The sequence below is a fragment of the Lytechinus pictus genome, chromosome 11 (genome assembly GCF_037042905.1).
Source record: "Lytechinus pictus isolate F3 Inbred chromosome 11, Lp3.0, whole genome shotgun sequence".
Taxonomy (NCBI): domain Eukaryota; kingdom Metazoa; phylum Echinodermata; class Echinoidea; order Temnopleuroida; family Toxopneustidae; genus Lytechinus; species Lytechinus pictus.
The window spans coordinates 12003574-12024229 of NC_087255.1; positions in this window are offsets into that span (position 1 = coordinate 12003574).

Here is a 20656-nt window from a genome sequence, read left to right on the forward strand (position 1 = left end):
TCACTTTGCCGTTACGTGTTTTAAAACTGGGCCTGATTATCATCATTCAAGAACACATGAATCATCTCATACAATCAGAATCCCTGTTTCCATGAAGCAGATTAATGCAGCACGGTTAAAATCATCCATCAATGAGTGAGATATTTGGTGTCGTTTTTATTGTAGCTTTCGCACAATATAGAAATTGGAATTACAATCTCACAACAATAATATTAACTAGTCTGTGGAGGTGAGATTAGCTAATTGTATTTCCTTGTTTTCGTGTCCAAATTCATCAATGCCATATGTCTCTGATGGCCGTAGAGGGACAAGTGATCTTCTTGTAGTTGGTCACGATGTAACTTTCAAACTCGAGATTGCAAAGTGCCCTCTATGGCAACAAGATCATAAATACCAGTGACTTTGGACAAGAAAATGAATAAATATGACCAGCTAATCCTTCCATTTTAAAATTTCAGTGTTTAAGATTCTGATTTCAATGTTGATGAAGGATTTAAATCTTGATGAAGATGTGTAGTTCTTTGAAACCCGACAATTATTGACTTTTTAATGTTTTTATCATGGTTTAAATTTTCCAAACTTAATACCAGATTCCAACTGGTAAGATGCCATTAGAATCTGGAAAGAAAAATTTCCAACATGACTCAGCCCTAGTTTAAACACATCAAACCAGTTCAGTTTAATACCATTTTCACCCTGACAGCCACTGAAATCATTCTAAACCATATTCATATTGACCATTTTGGTGTTCATTTTATTGGTTTCTGTTCCAACTCATTTTTAGATCTTTACCACAACTGTCATTCATGTTAAAAAGTTCTTAACACAGAAAATACATCTCTTCAATTTTTGGACCCCCCCTTAAAAAAGACAAAGATGAAGCTAGAAATTATTAGCTACTTCTGGAAAATGAATTCCTTATTCCTATTTTGAAGGCCTTGAAGGAGGGGGGGGGGGGCTAGATAAAACATTTTCATTTTATTCTACATCTTCATTTATCTCATTGTTTTTTTGTCTCACCTGCATAGCAGAGTGAGACTATAGGCGCCGCTTTTCCGACGGCGGCGGCGGCGGCGGCGACGGCGGCGGCGACGGCGACGGCGGCGGCGGCGTCAACACCAAATCTTAACCTGAGGTTAAGTTTTTGAAATGACAGCATAACTTAGAAAGTATATGGACCTAGTTCATGAAACTTGGCCATAAGGTTAATCAAGTATTACTGAACATCCTGCCTGAGTTTCATGTCACATGACCAAGGTCAAAGGTCATTTAGGGTCAATGAACTTAGACCATGTTGGGTAATCAACATCAAAATCTTAACCTAAGGTTAAGTTTTTGAAATGTCATCATAACTTAGAAAATATATGGACCTAGTTCATGAAACTTATACATAAGGTTAATCAAGTATCACTGAACATCCTGCATGAGTTTCACGTCACATGACCAAGGTCAAAGGTCATTTAGGGTCAATGAACTTTGGCCGAATTGGGGGTATCTGTTGAATTACCATCATAACTTTGAAAGTTTATGGATCTGATTCATGAAACTTGGACATAATAGTTATCAAGTATTACTGAACATCCTGTGCAAGTTTCAGGTCACATGATCAAGGTCAAAGGTCATTTAGGGTCAATGAACTTTGGCCAAATTGGGGTATTTGTTGAATTACAGCCATAAATTTGAAAGTGTGTTGGTCTAGTTCATAAAACTTGGACATAATAGTAATCAAGTATCACTGAACATCCTGTGCGAGTTTCAGGTCACATGATCAAGGTCAAAGGTCATGTAAGGTCAAAGAACTTTGGCCACGTTGGGGGTATTTGTTGAATTGCCATCATATCTCTATAAGTGTATTGGTCTAGTTCATAAAACGTGGAAATAAGAGTAACCAAGTATCACTGAACATCTTGTGCGAGTTATAGTAGTTTTCAAAATCAGCACTGCTGCTATATTGAATCGCGTGATGCAGGTGAGACGGCCAGAGGCATTCCACTTGTTAACTTCTTGTTGACCCTGCAACTCAAAGCTTAGCGATTGATCGTAGGGCTGTTTTCTGTGATTGATTGCATTGGTTATTGTGTATGATTAATTGTAAAAATTAGCTCCATGATCAATCGTTAAAGGGTAAGTCCACCCTGACAAAAATTTTATTGTAAAAATAGCAGAAAAAATAATAACAAATATTGCATAAGGGTTGAGAAAAATCCATCGAAGAATAAAAAAGTTTTTAGAAATTTTAATTATTTCATTTGTGACGTCATATGCGAGCTGCTTTCCTACATATTGTATGATAAAAAAATCAATGAGATGTAATTTTATTAGAAAATTGAAAATGTTTTCTACTGTACCTTCAGTGTATCAATAGACAAATAATTTCACACCCGTTTCTAAAAAGAAAAAAATAAGTCATTTCGAACCATTAAAAGACTGAAATTTATGCATGTTATATTACATAACATATGGGACAGCTGCTCGTTTATGACATCACAAATCCAAAACTTTAATGGATTTTCCTCAAACCTTCATCAATAATTTTAATTATTTTTTCTGCTATTTTTGTAACAAACTTTTCTTCAGGGTAAACTTCCCCTTTAAGCTTTATGTTACAGGTCTATATTTGTATCATCACATATGTTCAGCTGTAATGTTTTCATTCCATGTCTTCATAAACATTTGTCCATCATCATGTTCATTATTTTTGTTAATAAAAACAACCATGTTCAAACTTATCTTTGTGTTTTTGAATTTTGTGAATTATTTTTGTACAAATCTGTCATGTCAACCGTAAATAGGTACAAGAGTACAGTATAAGAACTTCAATCAGTCAGTGAAGTGGGCTGAAAATTTCAGGATATAATCTTTGTCAGCTCCATTACTAAATCTGTATCGCAAGTGCTTGAAAAGCTATCTTAGAAGAACTCATAAACCCATAATGAGAAATAAGTTTAGAACTCACAAGAAACCGATAATTGGAAATATTTGCTTTTCAAGTTGTGCAAATGAAGGGGCATAATATATTAAGATCAACAATTAAATAGGAATGGTAGAAGGAAAAAAAAGAGAGATAGATATCTGAATTGAGCAAGATAAATAGATGAAAAGGGGGTTATGAAAGCAAATGAGGCAGGGAGGGGGGGTCTTATTTTTATCTGGCATCCAGTCATTGACTATTTTCACTATCATAATGTTCTTTTGATTTTTTTTCTGTGATGTATGTATATAATGCCCCAAAAAATCAAAATATGAATTTTTCTTTTTAAATACTACGATTTAAAATCAAGTATGTGCGTCTCTGAAAATGCAGGGCATTCACTGAAAACATGCGTGCAAACTTTTGAAGGGAGATGCAAGAGAAAGGGGAAAAAAGAAAATGCATTACTCCAGTCCTACACCCGTACCAAAAGAAGAAAGTGTGAGTTGTAGAAAAAAGAGAGATTGGAAATGTGAGATTTGTAAGAAAATTGAGAAAGTGAAAAAAGCCCAAAGTAGTAATGAGTTTTGAATAAGAAAGAAAGGAAGAGTGTAGTAGAAAGAGACTGAGGAATGTAGAGCAAAAGTGTGAGAAAATGACAGAATAACATAGCTGCTTCGTGCAGTCTGACATTCAATTGTTATTAGTACCCACCCAATTAATTATTCATTCTATAAATGAGAAATAGTGGCATGAATTCCATAACCTCTGGTTATTGTGATTCCATTCAAACCTAATCAGGGGTGCATTTCATGATACAAATCCCAGTGATTTTCACTGACAATTTGTTATAAGCTACTGAAATCCTTGCATCGGATTGGCTCAAAGCAAATTTAGTAGTGAAAATCAGTGACAAGATGTTTCATGAAACACCCCCTGATATGGCTCACAGTAAGAAATTAATGAAGCAGGGATATAGAAACATTTATTTCTCGCTTTTCAGAATTCATTAGTCATTTAGTCACCGTACAAACCACTACGGGGATGTCATGAAATGGATATGTAATGCTAAAGGGCATTTTTAGGGTCTCACATTTCAGCATAGTTGTAGCAGAGTCTGAGCACTTTATTTGCAATAAGTAGATATAGTGCAGATGTTACAAGATTTCATTAATATTCTTTAGTCTTGAATAAAAATATGATTTCTCAGTGGCAACATATTGCAGGGGCCGCGGAACGGTTTTCAAAGTGGGGGGGGGGGGGGGGGGGCTGAGCCCAAAGTGGGGGGGGGGCTGACCATGCAAAAAATCACAATCATATGGTAATTTTTACGTTTTTGTACACGGTTTTGGAGAAAAAAAACCCAGGCCCCCCCCTGCTTCCACGGCCCCTGTATTGGTGGTGATAGTGGGTTTCTTTCTAAAAGATTACATTTCAGTGACGCTTACTTTTGATAGTTAAATTACCAAATTAATAAATAATTTAATTCCTTTTCTTCTATGCTTCTGCTTCGTCACACCTTGGGCGGTTGCCCAAGTTTTGTTTTGGGGTCATCCGTCTGTCCCATTTTCATGTTAAACAAAGAATCGCTTGATGGATCCACATCAAATTTGGTCCAAGTATTCATGTGGTGGAGGGATGATGATTATATTAGATTATATTCCCCTAGGTATATGGTTCTTAAGATAGCTGAATAACTATTTGTGAGATCTTTTTCTATCTTGTTTCATGCGTGTATGCATCGGGGGGGGGGGGGGGCAATGATCGCAATAGATTTGGGTCAAAAGTCACAGAGACCATTATTTGAACAATTTAGAAGTTAGGTGTGAAGTATTTTTTTTTTTTTTTTGTCTGGCAATGGCAGAGTAATGCATTTCCACAATGTGCAGTCTAGAATCCAACTAGTTTTATCAGATCTTTCCCATTCTTCCTCTTCTTAAAAGCATTTTCCCCTCTCTCCTTTATCCTTTTCAGTCACATCTTCTTCATCCCTTCTCTTCATCCTCTCCTGTTTCTCCCCTTCTCCCTCAATCCTCCCTTTTCCCCTTCCTCCCTCCTCCCCTTTTCCATCTCATTTTTCCTTTCTGTCCTCTCTCTCCTTTTCCTCCTGTTACATCTCTCCTCTGTTATCCTCACCATCAATACTTATATTGGTCAGCCATTTTTTTTTAGAAATTAATTTATGTCTAGATGTTTCCATTAGATTTTGAATACACTATCATTATTTATGTTTAAAGCTCATATCATGAATGCTTAGTAAAATATTCCTCTTTTTTAACAGAAGATTATTCACATTCAATCCCTTTTAAAAGTGCATGCATATCAAATGAAGTGTTTCGATATTTCCATTTTCTTACAATTCTCTTTCTCGTAAACCTCTTTTTTAGTAAACCAATCAAGATGCATGGAAGTCGTATGTGAAAAGAAAAGAAATGAAGCCTCAAATACATGTTTAGTTAAATCAGAAAGTGACTTTACTAGAGCAGGGAAGTGGGAGTAGAAATTGTTTTGGAGAATATTGTATGATGTTACCGTTACTTGAATGTGAATAGCGCCAGCTGTGGCAGTAACTGAATAGAATGAACGAGGTGAATGCTGAGCTCTAAGTTATTCCCTGTCTGAATATGATTTCAACAGGATTAGCAGAAAATGAGGGAAGGGATGGGAGGGGGGGGGGGGGTAGGTATGTGCCGCAGGCGAGACAAAAAACGGGGGCTCTGGAGCGGGCTTATTGTAAAAAGGAGGGTCCTCGGAACGGGCTTCGGAGCTACAAATGTTTGTGAAAACAGGGGTCCTTGGAACGGGTCGCCTGCGTGTGAGTGCGTATGCTTCCCAATGGAACGGGCATGTGTGCATGCAGCTAGCCTGGCGGCCGTGCCGTCAGGTGCGCTCGCGCAGAGGCGATGGTCGGAAAGCGCTCTGCGGCAGCTTTTCACCGAAATTTCAGATCATTGTTGCGGATCAATGCGGCCGGAACGGCGTAATGAAAAATATGCGAACCTTTGGAACAGATTTTTTCTCGATGAGAAGAAAATGCTATGCTTTGGAGCGGCTTTCTTTGTTCTTTTTCTCAATAAGATAAAAATACTATGCCTTGGAACGGAAATTTGAGTGCAAAAATGGGGGTCCCCTCTGCGACACATACCCAAAACGCATTATATACTGAGTGCCGGGATGGGATTCACTATATACAATAGGGTCTGGCAATTCACATCCTCTTAGGAATTTCTGCAAATGATTGATACATGCTTTTATTGTTTTATCAGACTTTGGAAATCGTTTTAGAAAAACAGGGCTCCAAATTAGTTAATGATTTTAAGACTTGAATTTTTGCGGTTTTATAACTCTTTTCCCTTTCTGAGATAGAATTTGTATAAAAGGATATTGGAAAAAGTGTATTTGCATTTTAGCAAGTTAGGAATCAGCCAATTTTGAGCATGACATTTTCAATTATACTCACTATAGCAGAAGCAGAAAGAGCAGCAATTAGTTTCAAAATGACAATTAATTGCAAGACTCGATTGTGGGACCTATGATAATCTTGATTTTCAAATGATTAGGATTATATTTTATTATTTCCCCTCAAATCTATTTCATTGTATATCAACTGTCACCTACCCCCCCCCCCTCTTTCTTTCCATCCCCCTTCACCTCCCCTTCCCCACCCCTTTCTTCCCATCTCTGCATGTTCTTCATAGTTCATAGTACATTAATATGTCCAGTTGTGGGATATTACATTTAAATGAATATTTACAAATGATTAATACCGTTTGTGCAGAAATTGCTATGTTCTTACAGTTCTGCTTGATTGTTCTTTCTTTGTACCCAGAGTATTGTTTGTTTTGTATTGTTTTTTTTAGTATGTTTTTTTTTTACATGTTACTGCCATGAATCAACGGACCAAAAAGTTTGAGAAAGACAAGGAGAGAGAGAGAGAGATGGCGATCAGTAGCAGGAGTGCTAGTAGTATATAAATAATACACACGTCATTGAGGGCTTTAGTGAGAACTATAAGCACAAAGTATCTTTGGAACAGACATAGCATTACATATTGATTGTTGAAAAGGCAACAAGCGTGGATAATTATTCTAATGCAAAGCGAAATGATGTGTATTTATTATATGCTTTATTGGTGACACAACATTTGCTCCAGCGACAATTGCTCCCGGCTTTACTTCATCTAAGATATAGGGTTAGGGTTGCAAATAGGGTTTTATGGTAGGTTTAGGATTAGGTTTAGGGTAGGGTATAGTATTAAATCCAGGGTTGAAGTTGGTCATCCCATTAGTGTGTCAAATTTACAGCGGAGCAACTGTTGCCGGAGCAAACGTCATATAACTGTTGTATAACATAGTGATATGGATATTTTTTGCTGTTGTTGATAAACCATCCACATCAAAACACCCTGACCAGTCAATGGAACTAGTAATTAGTTAAAGTCATTAGCCAATTTCCCTGTTAGCTAAAGTAAATGACTGTCACATCACATGGTAGACTTAAGCCAGTCATTTGATTATGGTTCGTATAATATTTTTATAATAGAAGTAATAGCATAACTAGTATGCTATAGTCTTAGTAGGAGAAGTAGGTAGGTGATCTGGAAAGCACTGGAAAAGCCCCTTTCACAATCTGTGATGCCAGTGTCGGCCAGCACTGAATAATCGTATGCATGCATTCACTTTAGTGCTAGCACGCGCATATAAGATGTAGACTTTTTTTCCATGATGCATTGCACATTTCGGCCTGTCCGCTGCAAACAATAGATGGCGCACCATATTGTGAATCTTCCGAATTGGAAGAAATTGCTGAATGGGTAGAATTATAATATGGCATATATTCTTAGAAGGAACAATACTCTTTGAGCTACCTTTGTCTATGAAAGATTGAAATATGATAAACAGAAAGGATTCATTATAAATTACAGTGAGAGAGGAATGTTGAGGAAATGAGATAGAGAGGGGGGGGGGAGAGATAGAGAAAGAGTACTAGCATTAATATCATTTTCGTCATTATCAATCGTTATCATTTATTTAAAGACAGACAGAACAATAGAATGAATATTTATTGAAAAGTGAAAAAAGATTGGTGGGTGATATACATGTAGATACTGATTAATGATGAGTTGACATAGTGCAAAATAGAATCACAAATGAAGGGATAAAGCTGGTTAAGATAGAAAGGGAGAGAGAGAGGGGGGGAGGGGGAGAGAAAAACATACATGTTTAAAAAATCTTTATATTCAAATCATCTAAACAAGCGATTGAAGGGGAAAGATGATAGAGAAGGATGAACATTGACAGATTGAAACAGACCTGCCAACCAGTACGTTTTTGGCGTATTTAGTACGTTTTTGCAACCAAAACACAGCAGTACGTTTTTTCTTTAAAAAATACGTTTTTTGTAAAAAAAAAATAATAATAAAATAAAAAATCGTAATTTATTGAGAAAAATCATCTCTGTATGTCCCTATTTCATAAAACTTACACAATTATGGTTATATGATCAATGTTATTTCAGGGAACTTGTTATTTTTTCAATCATTTTGTTAAAACCAGGGTGAGATATACACATGTTTAAATGTTTTTTTTTTTTCATCTGCAAGAGCAGTGCGCATTTTAGCTTCAATGCAGCTTGAGCGCCGTGATGAGCGAGTGCGCCACGCATTTCATTATGAAATACACTTTTTTGGGGGAAAATACACTTTTTTTTAAATCACAGAATACACTTTTTCATTCCCAGAGGTTGGCAAGTCTGTAGAAAGATATGTGGAAAAGAAAGAGAGGAAGAGAGAGAGATGAAAAGAGAGAGGGATGGAGAGAGAGAGAGGACAGTGTTATGCAGGTTAGATGGGACTATATGAGCATCAACATGAATATAACATTACAGATATGTTTGGATTCAGTTTCTGAAACGATCCCTCGAGAGTCATTTATCATGTGATTAATTTACCCGTAATGCCCACCAAATTCCTGCATTGGTCATGCGTGCCCTTGCCCATGGCTGAACAACCCTAAATTATTCATTCCCCATCCCGCAACTCCTCATTGCAGTAATTAAGAAGAAACATAATTGTGTCTGCATTGTCCGGTGTAAGCCTTAGGGGAAGAAGGATAGACCTTTACCCCAAAAATATTAAACAGTTCCGCAAATATCAACAATCCGGAGTGAAAGAAGTAGTAAAATTACAAAGTGAAAGTGAGCAAGATTAAAAAATTCAAGTTTACATGCTTTGGTAAGGGTTGAGGATTTTATTTTTCCATCTGAATTCTGAAAGTCAAATCATTTCCAAATTTACAAAATATATGAAATCAGCAATGACATAAAGGTAACAGGGAGTATTTGCAGCAAACAATTATTCCTTGAGAAAGTCTTTCGGATTAAGGTTAATTGTCACCATGTGATAGAACTAGTTCTGGTACATGTATATCAGTGTAACTTATCTTTTGTGAAATCATGAAATCTTAGCTGAAAACCTATAATTCTGATGATCAATAGACACAGAAAAGCATATGTGGGACAGTGTATTAATATTGCTTGGAAAAATACCTGACATTAAATTGGTGGAATTCTGTGCTTATTTTGCTAATTTCTCAGTAATTACACATTTTCTTCCAGAGCCATGCACTTGGCACATATTTTTTATTTATACAAACAAACACTTGAGTGGTCATTTTATTGGATTCTGTTTGAACTAATTTTGAGATAGTTACCAGAACTGGCATTTATCTTTAAAGCCTATCTTAATTTTTGTAATTTCCCAATAGTGCATTTCACTATTCATTCATTACTAGATTATGTGAATATGTGTGCCCTAAAACATTTAATATAGAAATGTGTTTTATTTGATAAATTTGCAGACATTACATCAAAATAAAATATCTTTCTATTTTTTGTTGTTTATATAAACCCCTTTTTAAGCACGGAATGGGCTGAATATTTCAGGATACAATCTCTCTCATATCCAAGTACTAAATTTGTAAAGTAAGTGGTCAAATGGCTATTTTAGTATAAAAATACAAAAATAAACTACTGAGAGAGGGGGCTAGATGCTAAATCTGAATTCCAATGGCTGAAAAAAAAATTCAATTACCAATACACTAAAATTCCATAAAGTGAACATAAGGTAATGTGAATGTAATGATGGACAAGCTGGGTAGATCTAGGGTTAGGCAAGTACCATTGAGGCAGTAGAGTTAGGCAGCTTCATTATTTGCCGAAATAAATGTGATTTCTACAGTTAGGTAATTCCATCTCCAGTAAGTATTTCTAGGTTTCTGTTAGATTTATTTTGTTCATGCATTTTGTTCTTTGTATTCCCTCTGAAGTTGAGATAGATAGGACATGTAACCATTCACTAGTTAACTTTTAAACTCATGTTTGTTTTATCTATGCATCAGAGTCAAATATTCCATTCTAAATTGCCTTTTTTCACATTGTATTTAATGGGATTGTAAAGCAAATGCTTTTAGGAGTGAATGTGTTATGTATGTAATACTATTTCGATAAATTCATTGTGGGCCAAGAAGATTGTGAAGTGCATATTCCACATGAAATACTTCAAGTTCAGTCTGTGAATATAACAATTATGTTGCCATGACAATCATCATCATTACCACCATTACAATCATCATCATCATCATTACTACCATAAACATCATCAGCATCATCATCATCACTATCATCCTCCTCCTCGTCATCCCTATCATCATCCTTGTCCCCCATCACCGCCACCACCACCACCACCACCACCATCATCATCATCAGAAAATGAAATTCCCAAGGAAAGAGGTCCACCCACTCTGCAATCCCAATGCAAGCAGAGGAAATGTCAAGAAAATGACAAACGCGGAACGCCGTCCAAATCAAAGTATGATCAATCGCCGGCCGTAGCCGATCAATAGGGACATTTTCATAGGAGAGGCGACCGACAAGTAAGCGATACGCTCTATGCCACTGTATCATTCGTAAGGGGAAACGTTATTAGTGACATGATACGGGAGCCTGTTTCTTCCCTTCATGCAGGACTGGAGAAGATCGCATCAAAAAGTGACAGGAATTCTCTGATTTGGGGCTAAATTACACCGAGAGAATGTTCCAGAAGTAACAAAAATGCAGTTCTATTCAGCATATTATAATGCCATAGAAAAGGCTCATATCGAAAGATGTGTAAGGTATCGAGTTTCTTAATATGTGCAAAGTCTGTAGAGAAGGGTAAAATCTTCATCAAAATATCAATATGAATTTTTAGAAATGAGTACGAATTTAGGGATTCATCTTCGTGATGTACAGTTGATGAACAATGAAAATGAAATTCTAAGGAGTAAAACAGAAAGTGTATATTGAGTCATTCAAAATGATGGAAAAAATTTAAAAGATATGCATCAAAATCCTACTCTTGAAATCTTATTCATGTGCATAGAAATGTATATAATCTTCCATGTTGTTACTAAATAGAGTTTGGTACCCGTCTTTTTGTGGGGGGTGGCTATTGATATAAGATTGAGTTATATCCTGTGACGTGATGATGTAACTTATAGTCATAGCTATGTGTGTTCAATGTTCTAAACTAATGATTTGATGCTTGGTTTCATTCTAATGGTTTATTCTCAATCATCAAAATGACTCATATGCTAACATTGACATCTCCCCTTTTTTTTCTCTCTGTTCATCTTCCCCATTTTATTCATTTGTTTTTGAATAATTTGATCATGGAGATTCGTTAAACATGGTAATATTGCAAGTACGTTCCCCCTCCATTTCTTACTTTGCTTTATCTCTCTATTTGTGATTTTATTTTACTCTGTGTCAACTCATCTTTAATCTCACTCTCCAATCTGTTTCTGTGTCCAGTAAATTGGAAAACATTCTTTTGTGCATCAATTTGTTGTATTGTCTTTCTTTAAACGGGTGATAGTGATATTAATGATAATCATGATATTGATGATAATAATAACATGTGCAATGCATGAGTTAGGTGCTCATAATGAAGATGAAATAAAAGAAAAGAACTTCATCTATGTCTGTTAGCAATTATTCCTTTTTTAAAAATGATTTTATATTTTATATTAAATTCTTCTTCTTTTAATTTTTTTTAAGTGCAGCTTCTCTCCATGATGTATCTTTCCTTACTCTCTATCTCTCTCTCTTTCCCTCTGTTTTCCCTTTCTCCCTTCTCTTTCTTTACTTGCCACTTTATGTCTCTTTTTTTTAAAATATCCAATTGACTTCTTTCTTTTTGTTTTTTTATTCTGTCGTATGAGTAATTATTTTGCTGATTCCTTTTTATTGTATTGCTATACATTTTCATTTATATTCCTTCAATGTTAATATTTGTTAATTTATACGTCATTAGTGTTTATTTATGTATTTCATATTACAATGTACTGCCAGTGGAGGACAAATTTCTATGTTTTTAATATGGACCAATCAATGAATCTGAATTAGTATGAATTTCAAACGTTTTCAACCCTCCCATATTTCCCTATTTCAAAGTCTGTTATACATGCATTTTCTCTACCCATGTTTTACGCCATAAATCTTTCTTCTCACATACTCCGTTCAAGATGCAGCTGATTATCGCATCATCTCCTCCATCTCTTCTATTCTCCGCCTACTCTCTGAATCCCTTCACCCGGCCCGGCTAGCCAACCAGCCAGCTAGCCAGCCAGCCAGTCAGGGACGGAACCCATCAACAATTCATGCTACTTCTCCCCACTAAATATGTGACCAGAATAATGATTTAAGACATTTTGCGTCATCGGGCGACCCAACCGGCCTATCTCTTCTCCCCCTTCTTCATGTTTTATCTACTTTTCATTTTCTCCATGACCCTTTTCCCTCTATCATCATACACCACTCTTATGAGCTTTTTTTGCTGAAGCCTATTTTTAAATGCTGTGTTTTCCGTTTAGATATTTTATTTTAGCCATGCATTTAGGGGTAAGGTCTGTATTTGCAATCTAGTAATAAGTATATGAATGGACTGAAATATTATCATGATTTATACTGTCTCTTTTGGTGAAATGCTACTTTTTAACTAATATATTATTTGGATTTATATATTGTCTATTACACATGTTGCAACAGTTCCAAATTATGATAATTATTGGTGTATTAGAATTTTGATTTTCTGCCTGTCTTTCTTCTTTCATATTTAGAATAAGAATAAGTTATAAAACACATAAACAACTTGAAACATTATATTTTGCAGCTCATATTTATTATTTTTTAAATTACAATACATAACATATGATTTACAATTAATAAATGCTTATGTGTATACAATGTCAACATAATCTATCACATACATACACATGGATTTTATTTTTATCAAAGGGTTTTTCAATAAGCATTTGCATTTAAAGTTTTCTCTTTTTAATTGCATGTTTTATCACATGGAACACATATATATTTTTATCTTCAAATTAATACTTTGTCACACTGATATTTAAATAAAACACATATATTTCAGTCGCATTAATGAACAGTTTTCATTTTACCAGATTTGTTCCAAAATGAATTTCATTAAACCTGCAAAAAATTCTAGTGTAACTTTAAAAATGAAATATGTTCTGGCATTTTTTTTATATTAATATCTTGCACTAGAAACATATATTTTTTTTTTTTAACAAAGTGAACTATGTTTTGTTACAGTTTGTGTATTGGTAGATTTTATCAATTTTTACTCAGTGGTGTTAATCTTTGCATTTTTGCAAGTGTAGATATCATTGTGTCTAATAAGATTTGTGTATATTGCATTTGTTTTGAACTCATTCCACTCAAAATATGGTCTCTACCTAAAATTGTGTACAGTACATGTACATGAGGATTTTAAGAAGAATGTTTGGAATAACTTTTTTTATGAAGAGCGGATGACTATCTTCATAAAAGAAAAAAAAAACACAAAATGGAATAATATTCTGAGATTCTGACTAACTACTTTATTACATTTTGAGCAGAACAGTGAGTGAATTCAGATGTTTGATAATCAAAGAAATTTACTGATATAAATGATTGGTGTCTGCTTTTACCCATACATGATTGACAATATATAATTACTTATTTCTACCTTTCCACATTTAATAAGTATTAACATATGTTCTTAATACAGTTGATTCCATGTTATAAGACCTAATGAGGAGATTACTCCGATTAGCGAAGGAAAAGAAACTACCTGCCATGTTTTAAGTAAGCCAGCATTTGATTAGTTATATCAATAATTAACAAACAATTACAACGGAATGTGAGGTTATTGAGTTGAGCCGAGACACAGAACAAACATAACCCCACGATTGAGCGCTCCTCTCTACCGCTCACCCGCCCGCTCTGTGTCCGTTCCCTCCATCCACCATCTCCCAAGCTTGAAATTAACCCGCTCCCATACGCATCTCTCCCAAAATCAATATCAGCCGCCGCGGCTTGCGTATCCCCGGCCTGCCTCGCTCGCGGATGAGTGCTCGGGCTGGAGGCGAATTTAAACACATTCTTGCAAGCAAAAACAAGGGATGCAGTGGCCGAGACCAGCATGGCCGCTCTCTCTCTCTCCCTCTCTCCTTTGTCTGCGTTGAGGTAGCCCCTCTATTGGCTTGGCTTGTGATAAAGATGACTATTATTGATTTTCATCCAACAATAAAAAAGAGAAGGGAGAGAGAAATTTCATTTTCATAAAACACTTCACCAAGATGGAGTGAAAGGATGAGATTGTTTTTTCGCACTGAGGTTGTGGAAATTTATTGCTTAGCCTGCCCTGCATGCAAAATGAAAGTTCAGTGAAAATTGATTTATTCAAATTAATTACTGTGTTTATTGAGTCTGCACAAAAGTAATTGTCTTCACTTGGTATTCAGGCTCTGACTCAGCTCTCCCGATTTATTTCTTAATAAGAATGATTTTCTCCACATCTTCTAGAATTTATATTTTCATTTTGAAGACAATTTAATATGAATGCTTTTTTGTAATATATTAATATTATTTTGAGTGGTATTTGAAAATGGTCTAGATAATGATGGTTGACTGTAATGATTGTGATAGTGATGATGGTGGTGATAATAATGCTAATGATAATGGTGGTGATGATGGTGGTGATAATGGTGGTGATGATGATGAAGGTGATGATGATGATGATGATGATGATGATGGTGGTGATGATGGTGGTGATGATGATGATGATGATAGATCAATGATGATGATTGTAATGAAAGGGATGATTGTAACAATGATAATGAGGTGACCAACATTTGTTCCAGTCTTTAATTTCTCAGTGGGCATAGGATTAGAGTTAGGATTGTAATAGAGTTTTTGGTTTATAATAATGTAACGATAGTAATTAGGGTTTATTTAGTTTTGGAGGTTAGTTATTATGTTTGGCTGAATGTTCAGATTTTCCATTGGAGCAATTGTCGCCGGAGCAAATGTCATGGAACCGGTAATGATTGTGGTGATGATAATGATGCTAATTATGATGACATGATGATAGTGGTTGTGATTGTGCATCTTGATGATGATGATGATAACAATTTAATGATGGTGATGATGCTGATTATTATTATGATGATGATGGTGATGATGATAGTGTTGGTGATGATGATGATAATGTTGGTGGCGATTGTAATGATGGTGGTTATGATGATAGTGTTGAATGTGATGATGATGATGATGATGAAGATGATAGTGTTGAATGTGATGATGATGATGATGATGAAGATGATAGTGTTGAATGTGATGATGATGATGATGATGAAGATGATAGTGTTGAATGTGATGATGATGATGGTGTGGTGATGGACTGTGATGGTGATGATAACAGTACCGATGGTATTTGTTCTTGTATTGCCGCCATTGATACTGAATAACAGTTCATTTGCTATTGTTGGTGTCTGGAAAAGTAGGTGCTTAGTTTTCCCCTTTCCATTATTTCTCACAAAATATAGTTCTCAACAGGAAATTCTTTCATGTACTTTCTTTTTGTTTTTATTGGAATGATTTTCAAGCCCGAAGGGCATTGGAAAGATTATCAATTATCAATTAATATTTAAGTTTGGCTGTCGACAGATATTCCTGCACACAAAAAAAAATGATATGAAAAAAGGAGCATACACTACAGTAATAGGCCTGTAAATGTTGAAAAGCTATAAACACCTCTTTGCCAGTTGTATGACCATTATGTTTGAAGATTAAGATATGTACCAGTGGTGATGAAGACTGATAAAAACTAAATGGAGCACTTCTAATTTCATGCCAAATCTCTACGGACACGTAGATCAAACAATGGTAGAAAAACAGCCTTAGATGGTCGGGTTGTGGAGATCAGTTCTAGCTTGCATGCAGGGGGGGCAAACTCAATTATGTATTAATGCATGGCTGGCCTCCCATAGAACAATCAATAGAGAGAAGATGGAGAGAGCTTCTTCTCTTCTTCGTGATGAGAAGCAGAAGGGTGTTAACTCGTGGATGGTGATACCAAGCTAATGCCCTTTGTGCTCTCAAACTGATTCCAACCCAATGCATGGATGGGTTAAGGGGATGGAGGTAGCTGATGGCGGTGATGGGATGAGGAAAAGAACAATGTAAAATGGGCTGGTGGTGCTTTTATCATATGTTTAGAGCTCTAAGGTCATTAATTATGTGTGCATGAACAATTACTTAACTCCCTTCTGCCTCCAAAGTTATGTATCATAGATCATCATTTCCATCTTATACACTAGGAGAAAGATTAAAGGAGGTGGGATAGAGGAGGAGGAGAAGGAGGGGATGATTGGAGTAAATTGATGTATAGTTGGTAAATTATTGATTCAGTTTGGACGAGGGTTGAAAGTACTTAGAGATTACATCGTCTTAAAATCCATCATTAGAACCATTCACTGTTTTGTATTTATGTGTTACTTGGGGCTATGCTTGTTTATATGTTGTTGTTTGCAATTGCATGTTCATTTCTCCATTCCTTGCAAGTATTGTGCATGTTATTCTGCCTGGCTGCACATATCTTGTTTGCTTTGTTTCTGTGTACCAGTAAACTTTTCACCCCTTTCACCCAACCATTCCACATTCTCCTCTTGTTTATATATTTTTATTTGATTTTTCCAGGCTACCATTTACTTTTTATACATTATCTAAGTATCATGACCTTTTTGACACTTCAGTACTGTAAAAATGAATTCTTCATTACCTTAATGTAATATTCAGGTCCATTCTAATCAATATTACTACAGAAAAGTATTGGTTATTATTATTATTGTTGTTGTTGTTATTATTATCATTATTACAAATATTTTGGGACACAGTTTGAGAGAATAACTGAATCTGAAATTAGTTTCTTATACTCTCCAAAACACCCTCTAGATAATACTTTTCAGCCATCTATAAAAAAAAATTACAAACCAATTCTTTTTATCTTTGAATATGTACCAATACTTGAAGAATAAATACGGCTCATATTGGCAACTCTCCTGTGCTATCTTGTCAAAATTTCAAACTCGTTGAAACGTCTTATCTCCCTCTTTAAATTGCTTAGACATTATTTACTCTGAAAGAATGGGTACAATTGCCATTACATGTTGTGTAAATGATAGTCTAAGAAGATCAGCTTGCTATGTACAGAGCATGCACTAACCATTATCACTGGCACCTGTGGACAAACATAAGATCAGACAAATAAATTTGAACGGCACAGAAGTAAAAACCCATTTCAAGAGATGATTAAAGGGGTGAGAGAGAGCTTCTGAGCATCAGGAGGAGCTTGGTCGGTAGAGTGGTGGTTTCACAATCCACTGACCCAGGTTTGATTCCCACTTAGTGTGCTAGTGTCCTTTGGTAAGGCATTTATCTGCATAACCAGGTCCCTCGGACAGGACCTTAAGCCTTTCATCCTCTGGTTTCTTTCTTACAAAGATTCATGCTTTCTTAGCAATCAGGTTTTAAAAAATTGCCACTATCCAAATATTTTACAGATATGAGACTCAAGAATAATAAAATATCTATTAATCATGAGAAACAATTATGCAGAAAATTGTATTCAAACTAAATCCTCATGAAGATGGATTTGCTGCATTTGTTATACAGAAATGGATACCTATGAAGTATGAAATTCAACTCACCCATGAGAACGTATGTTGATACCTGTAAGTTCCTTCTTTATCTGACTAATGGGGCGTTGCAAGAAACTTATGATCAATTGCAAGTATGCTTTGGATTCCAAGATCAGGGCCCCGTCTTACAAAGAGTTGCGATTGATCCAATCAATTGCAACTATGGAAAGCCAGCAAATTCAACATGTAAAATGCATGTTTGTTCAAAATATTTTCTAGATATGATGTATATTCATACATTCTCTGTTCTCTTGACAATTCTGTAAGCTTTTGTTTTCAAAGGAGATTGTGCAAATTTTTCTGAAAGAAAAAATTATGTCAGTGATGGATTTTCATAAACTTGAGGTTGATCGGATCAATCGTAATTCTTTGTAAGATGGGACCCAGTAATATATCTTGCAATCGATTGCAAAGTCACACTTGATCTCTAGCTGCTCTGCTTCTTGAAACAAGGAGTACGAATTCATGTGCTATAATAAAAATTGATCATCCGTTGTTAAATTGCAACATAAATTTTGCAATTGATTGATTGCAATTAAGTTCTTGCAATGCCCAGTAACACTTATAGTCCTAGTTATTTTTGCTTGCTAAATGCTTTTCACTTGTATTTTTAACGATTGTTGGGTTTCTTCATCTTATTTTAATATACACATATATATATATATATATATAGACCGTTCTCTTCATTCATTTCTTTCACTACATACTTTAAAATACAAGAGTTGCCAAAGCTGTTGTGTATATGTATATATATTTATATAGATCCATGTATATATATATTTCTTACATAGCTTTAACTTCATGCCTTTAAGCCACACACACACACCTTGGTACACCCCACTGTGGGACATAAGAGACATACATTTTGGCTAGCCTTGGTAAATATTGATCTGGATGTCCTAGTCGGTTTAATCTGAGGAGTAAATCTGTGGACCCAAGATCTGGTCGGTAATGGACTGGCACGCATCTTTCCCAGTCTCCCCTGACTTGTTTGTATAGTACGTTGGATGCGTTCCGTCCTCCTGGAATCTGTTTGAAGACCTCTTTTCTTTCATGCCCTTTTCGTTCGTTGCCTGTGATGAATCCACCATGCTTATCACGTTTTGGCTTCGAGACAAGACGCAGAAAGAAAGGAAATATTTTATGAATGAAATATGATTTGGCGCAAACGACATTTTAAATATTGGCTCCTCAGAATCCCATTTAAAATGTGTGATGAAACATCCATCTTGTTATTAGTGTGCTGCGCATGGATTGTGCTAAATGAATTTGATATCAAGGATACTGCACTCATCATTCTCTTTGACTTGGGTTGTATTATTATGCCCAAAATATTGCTTTTTATCACTGTACTGTCTGTGTGTACTGTCTCTCTTAAGTTAATTCAACTCATTCATTTATTTATTTCCATTATAAAGATAAACATGTAGAGATAAAAAATGAAAATACAAAGTTGATTAAAATGATACAAATATGAGGTCAAAGTATACATAACATTACATTATTTAGATAAGGATAAGTAATCATACAACAATTGAAAAAAGGGTGCTTGTTATTCAAAAACCAATGAGGCTTGATTGTTTGCACAAAAGATTCTAAATGCACTTATACATACTATTATCATGAAATATATTAATAATTTTCAATATATTATAATGAAGTCTTCTTTGAATTTGTTAATTCTTGCAGAATTCTGTTTGAAATCATCAGAGTTGTAGGTTTATGTTTTTATGATGAGCTTTCTATTATTGAAGCGTGGAAGCATTGTGGTGTAGTGGTTTGACTCTCGCCTTGTATTCAGAGGGTCGTGTGTTCAAATCCCACCATGGCCTAGCGTCCTTTTGACAAGGCGTCAATCCACACTTTGCCACTCTCCACCCAGGTGTTAAATGGGTACCTGGGAGGATGCGAAAGCCTATGTAGTATGCCTAGCAATTGAGTCTTGGAACTCTTTTTTTTAGAATGCTCCCCAGGAAGTGGGGAATGTGCATACATTGTATGCAGGCATGCAAGGATCCGATGACTGGGGTAATAATATATCTGTAAAGGGCTTAGAGACGTTCTTTCGATGTATTAAGCGCTATATAAAAGTGGATTATTATGGTTGTTTTGCTGAGCATTCATGTGAAGGTGAGCACTGCTTTATTTCTTTCTTTCCGATTCACAAGTCACAGTGACACCATGACAATTAAATGATGGAGAAATCTGTAATCCCTTTGCACTCTAACCAGATCAGGGGTAGAGTCGGCGCATCAAGCGACAAATATTATCACTCAGCGCAGGGTAATACTATAGTGTGTGCATTCATGTACCACTGCCCCGACAACACAACCCCTCGTTCTTATCCTACATGTGGGACCACAGTCTCCAGAGATGTAATATTTTGTGAATTATTGACCCGGCGTGTCATGTTTCGGGGTTGAGGTGAACTGAACGGAGGAGAAGAGTTTGAATGGAGGATGGGGCAGTGTTAAGTGAAAAGGCGAGATTAAGGCTGTAATAGGCATACAGCCTTCAGTGTTAAAACAGAGAGGAATGTGGAGAGAGATAGAGAAAGAAAGAAGTAATAGTGAGAGAGAGAGCATGGGGAGGGTGGGAGAAAGTGTGTGAGAGAGGGAGAAAAAAGAAAGGGAAAAAAGAGAGAAAAGGAAGATGGATAGGG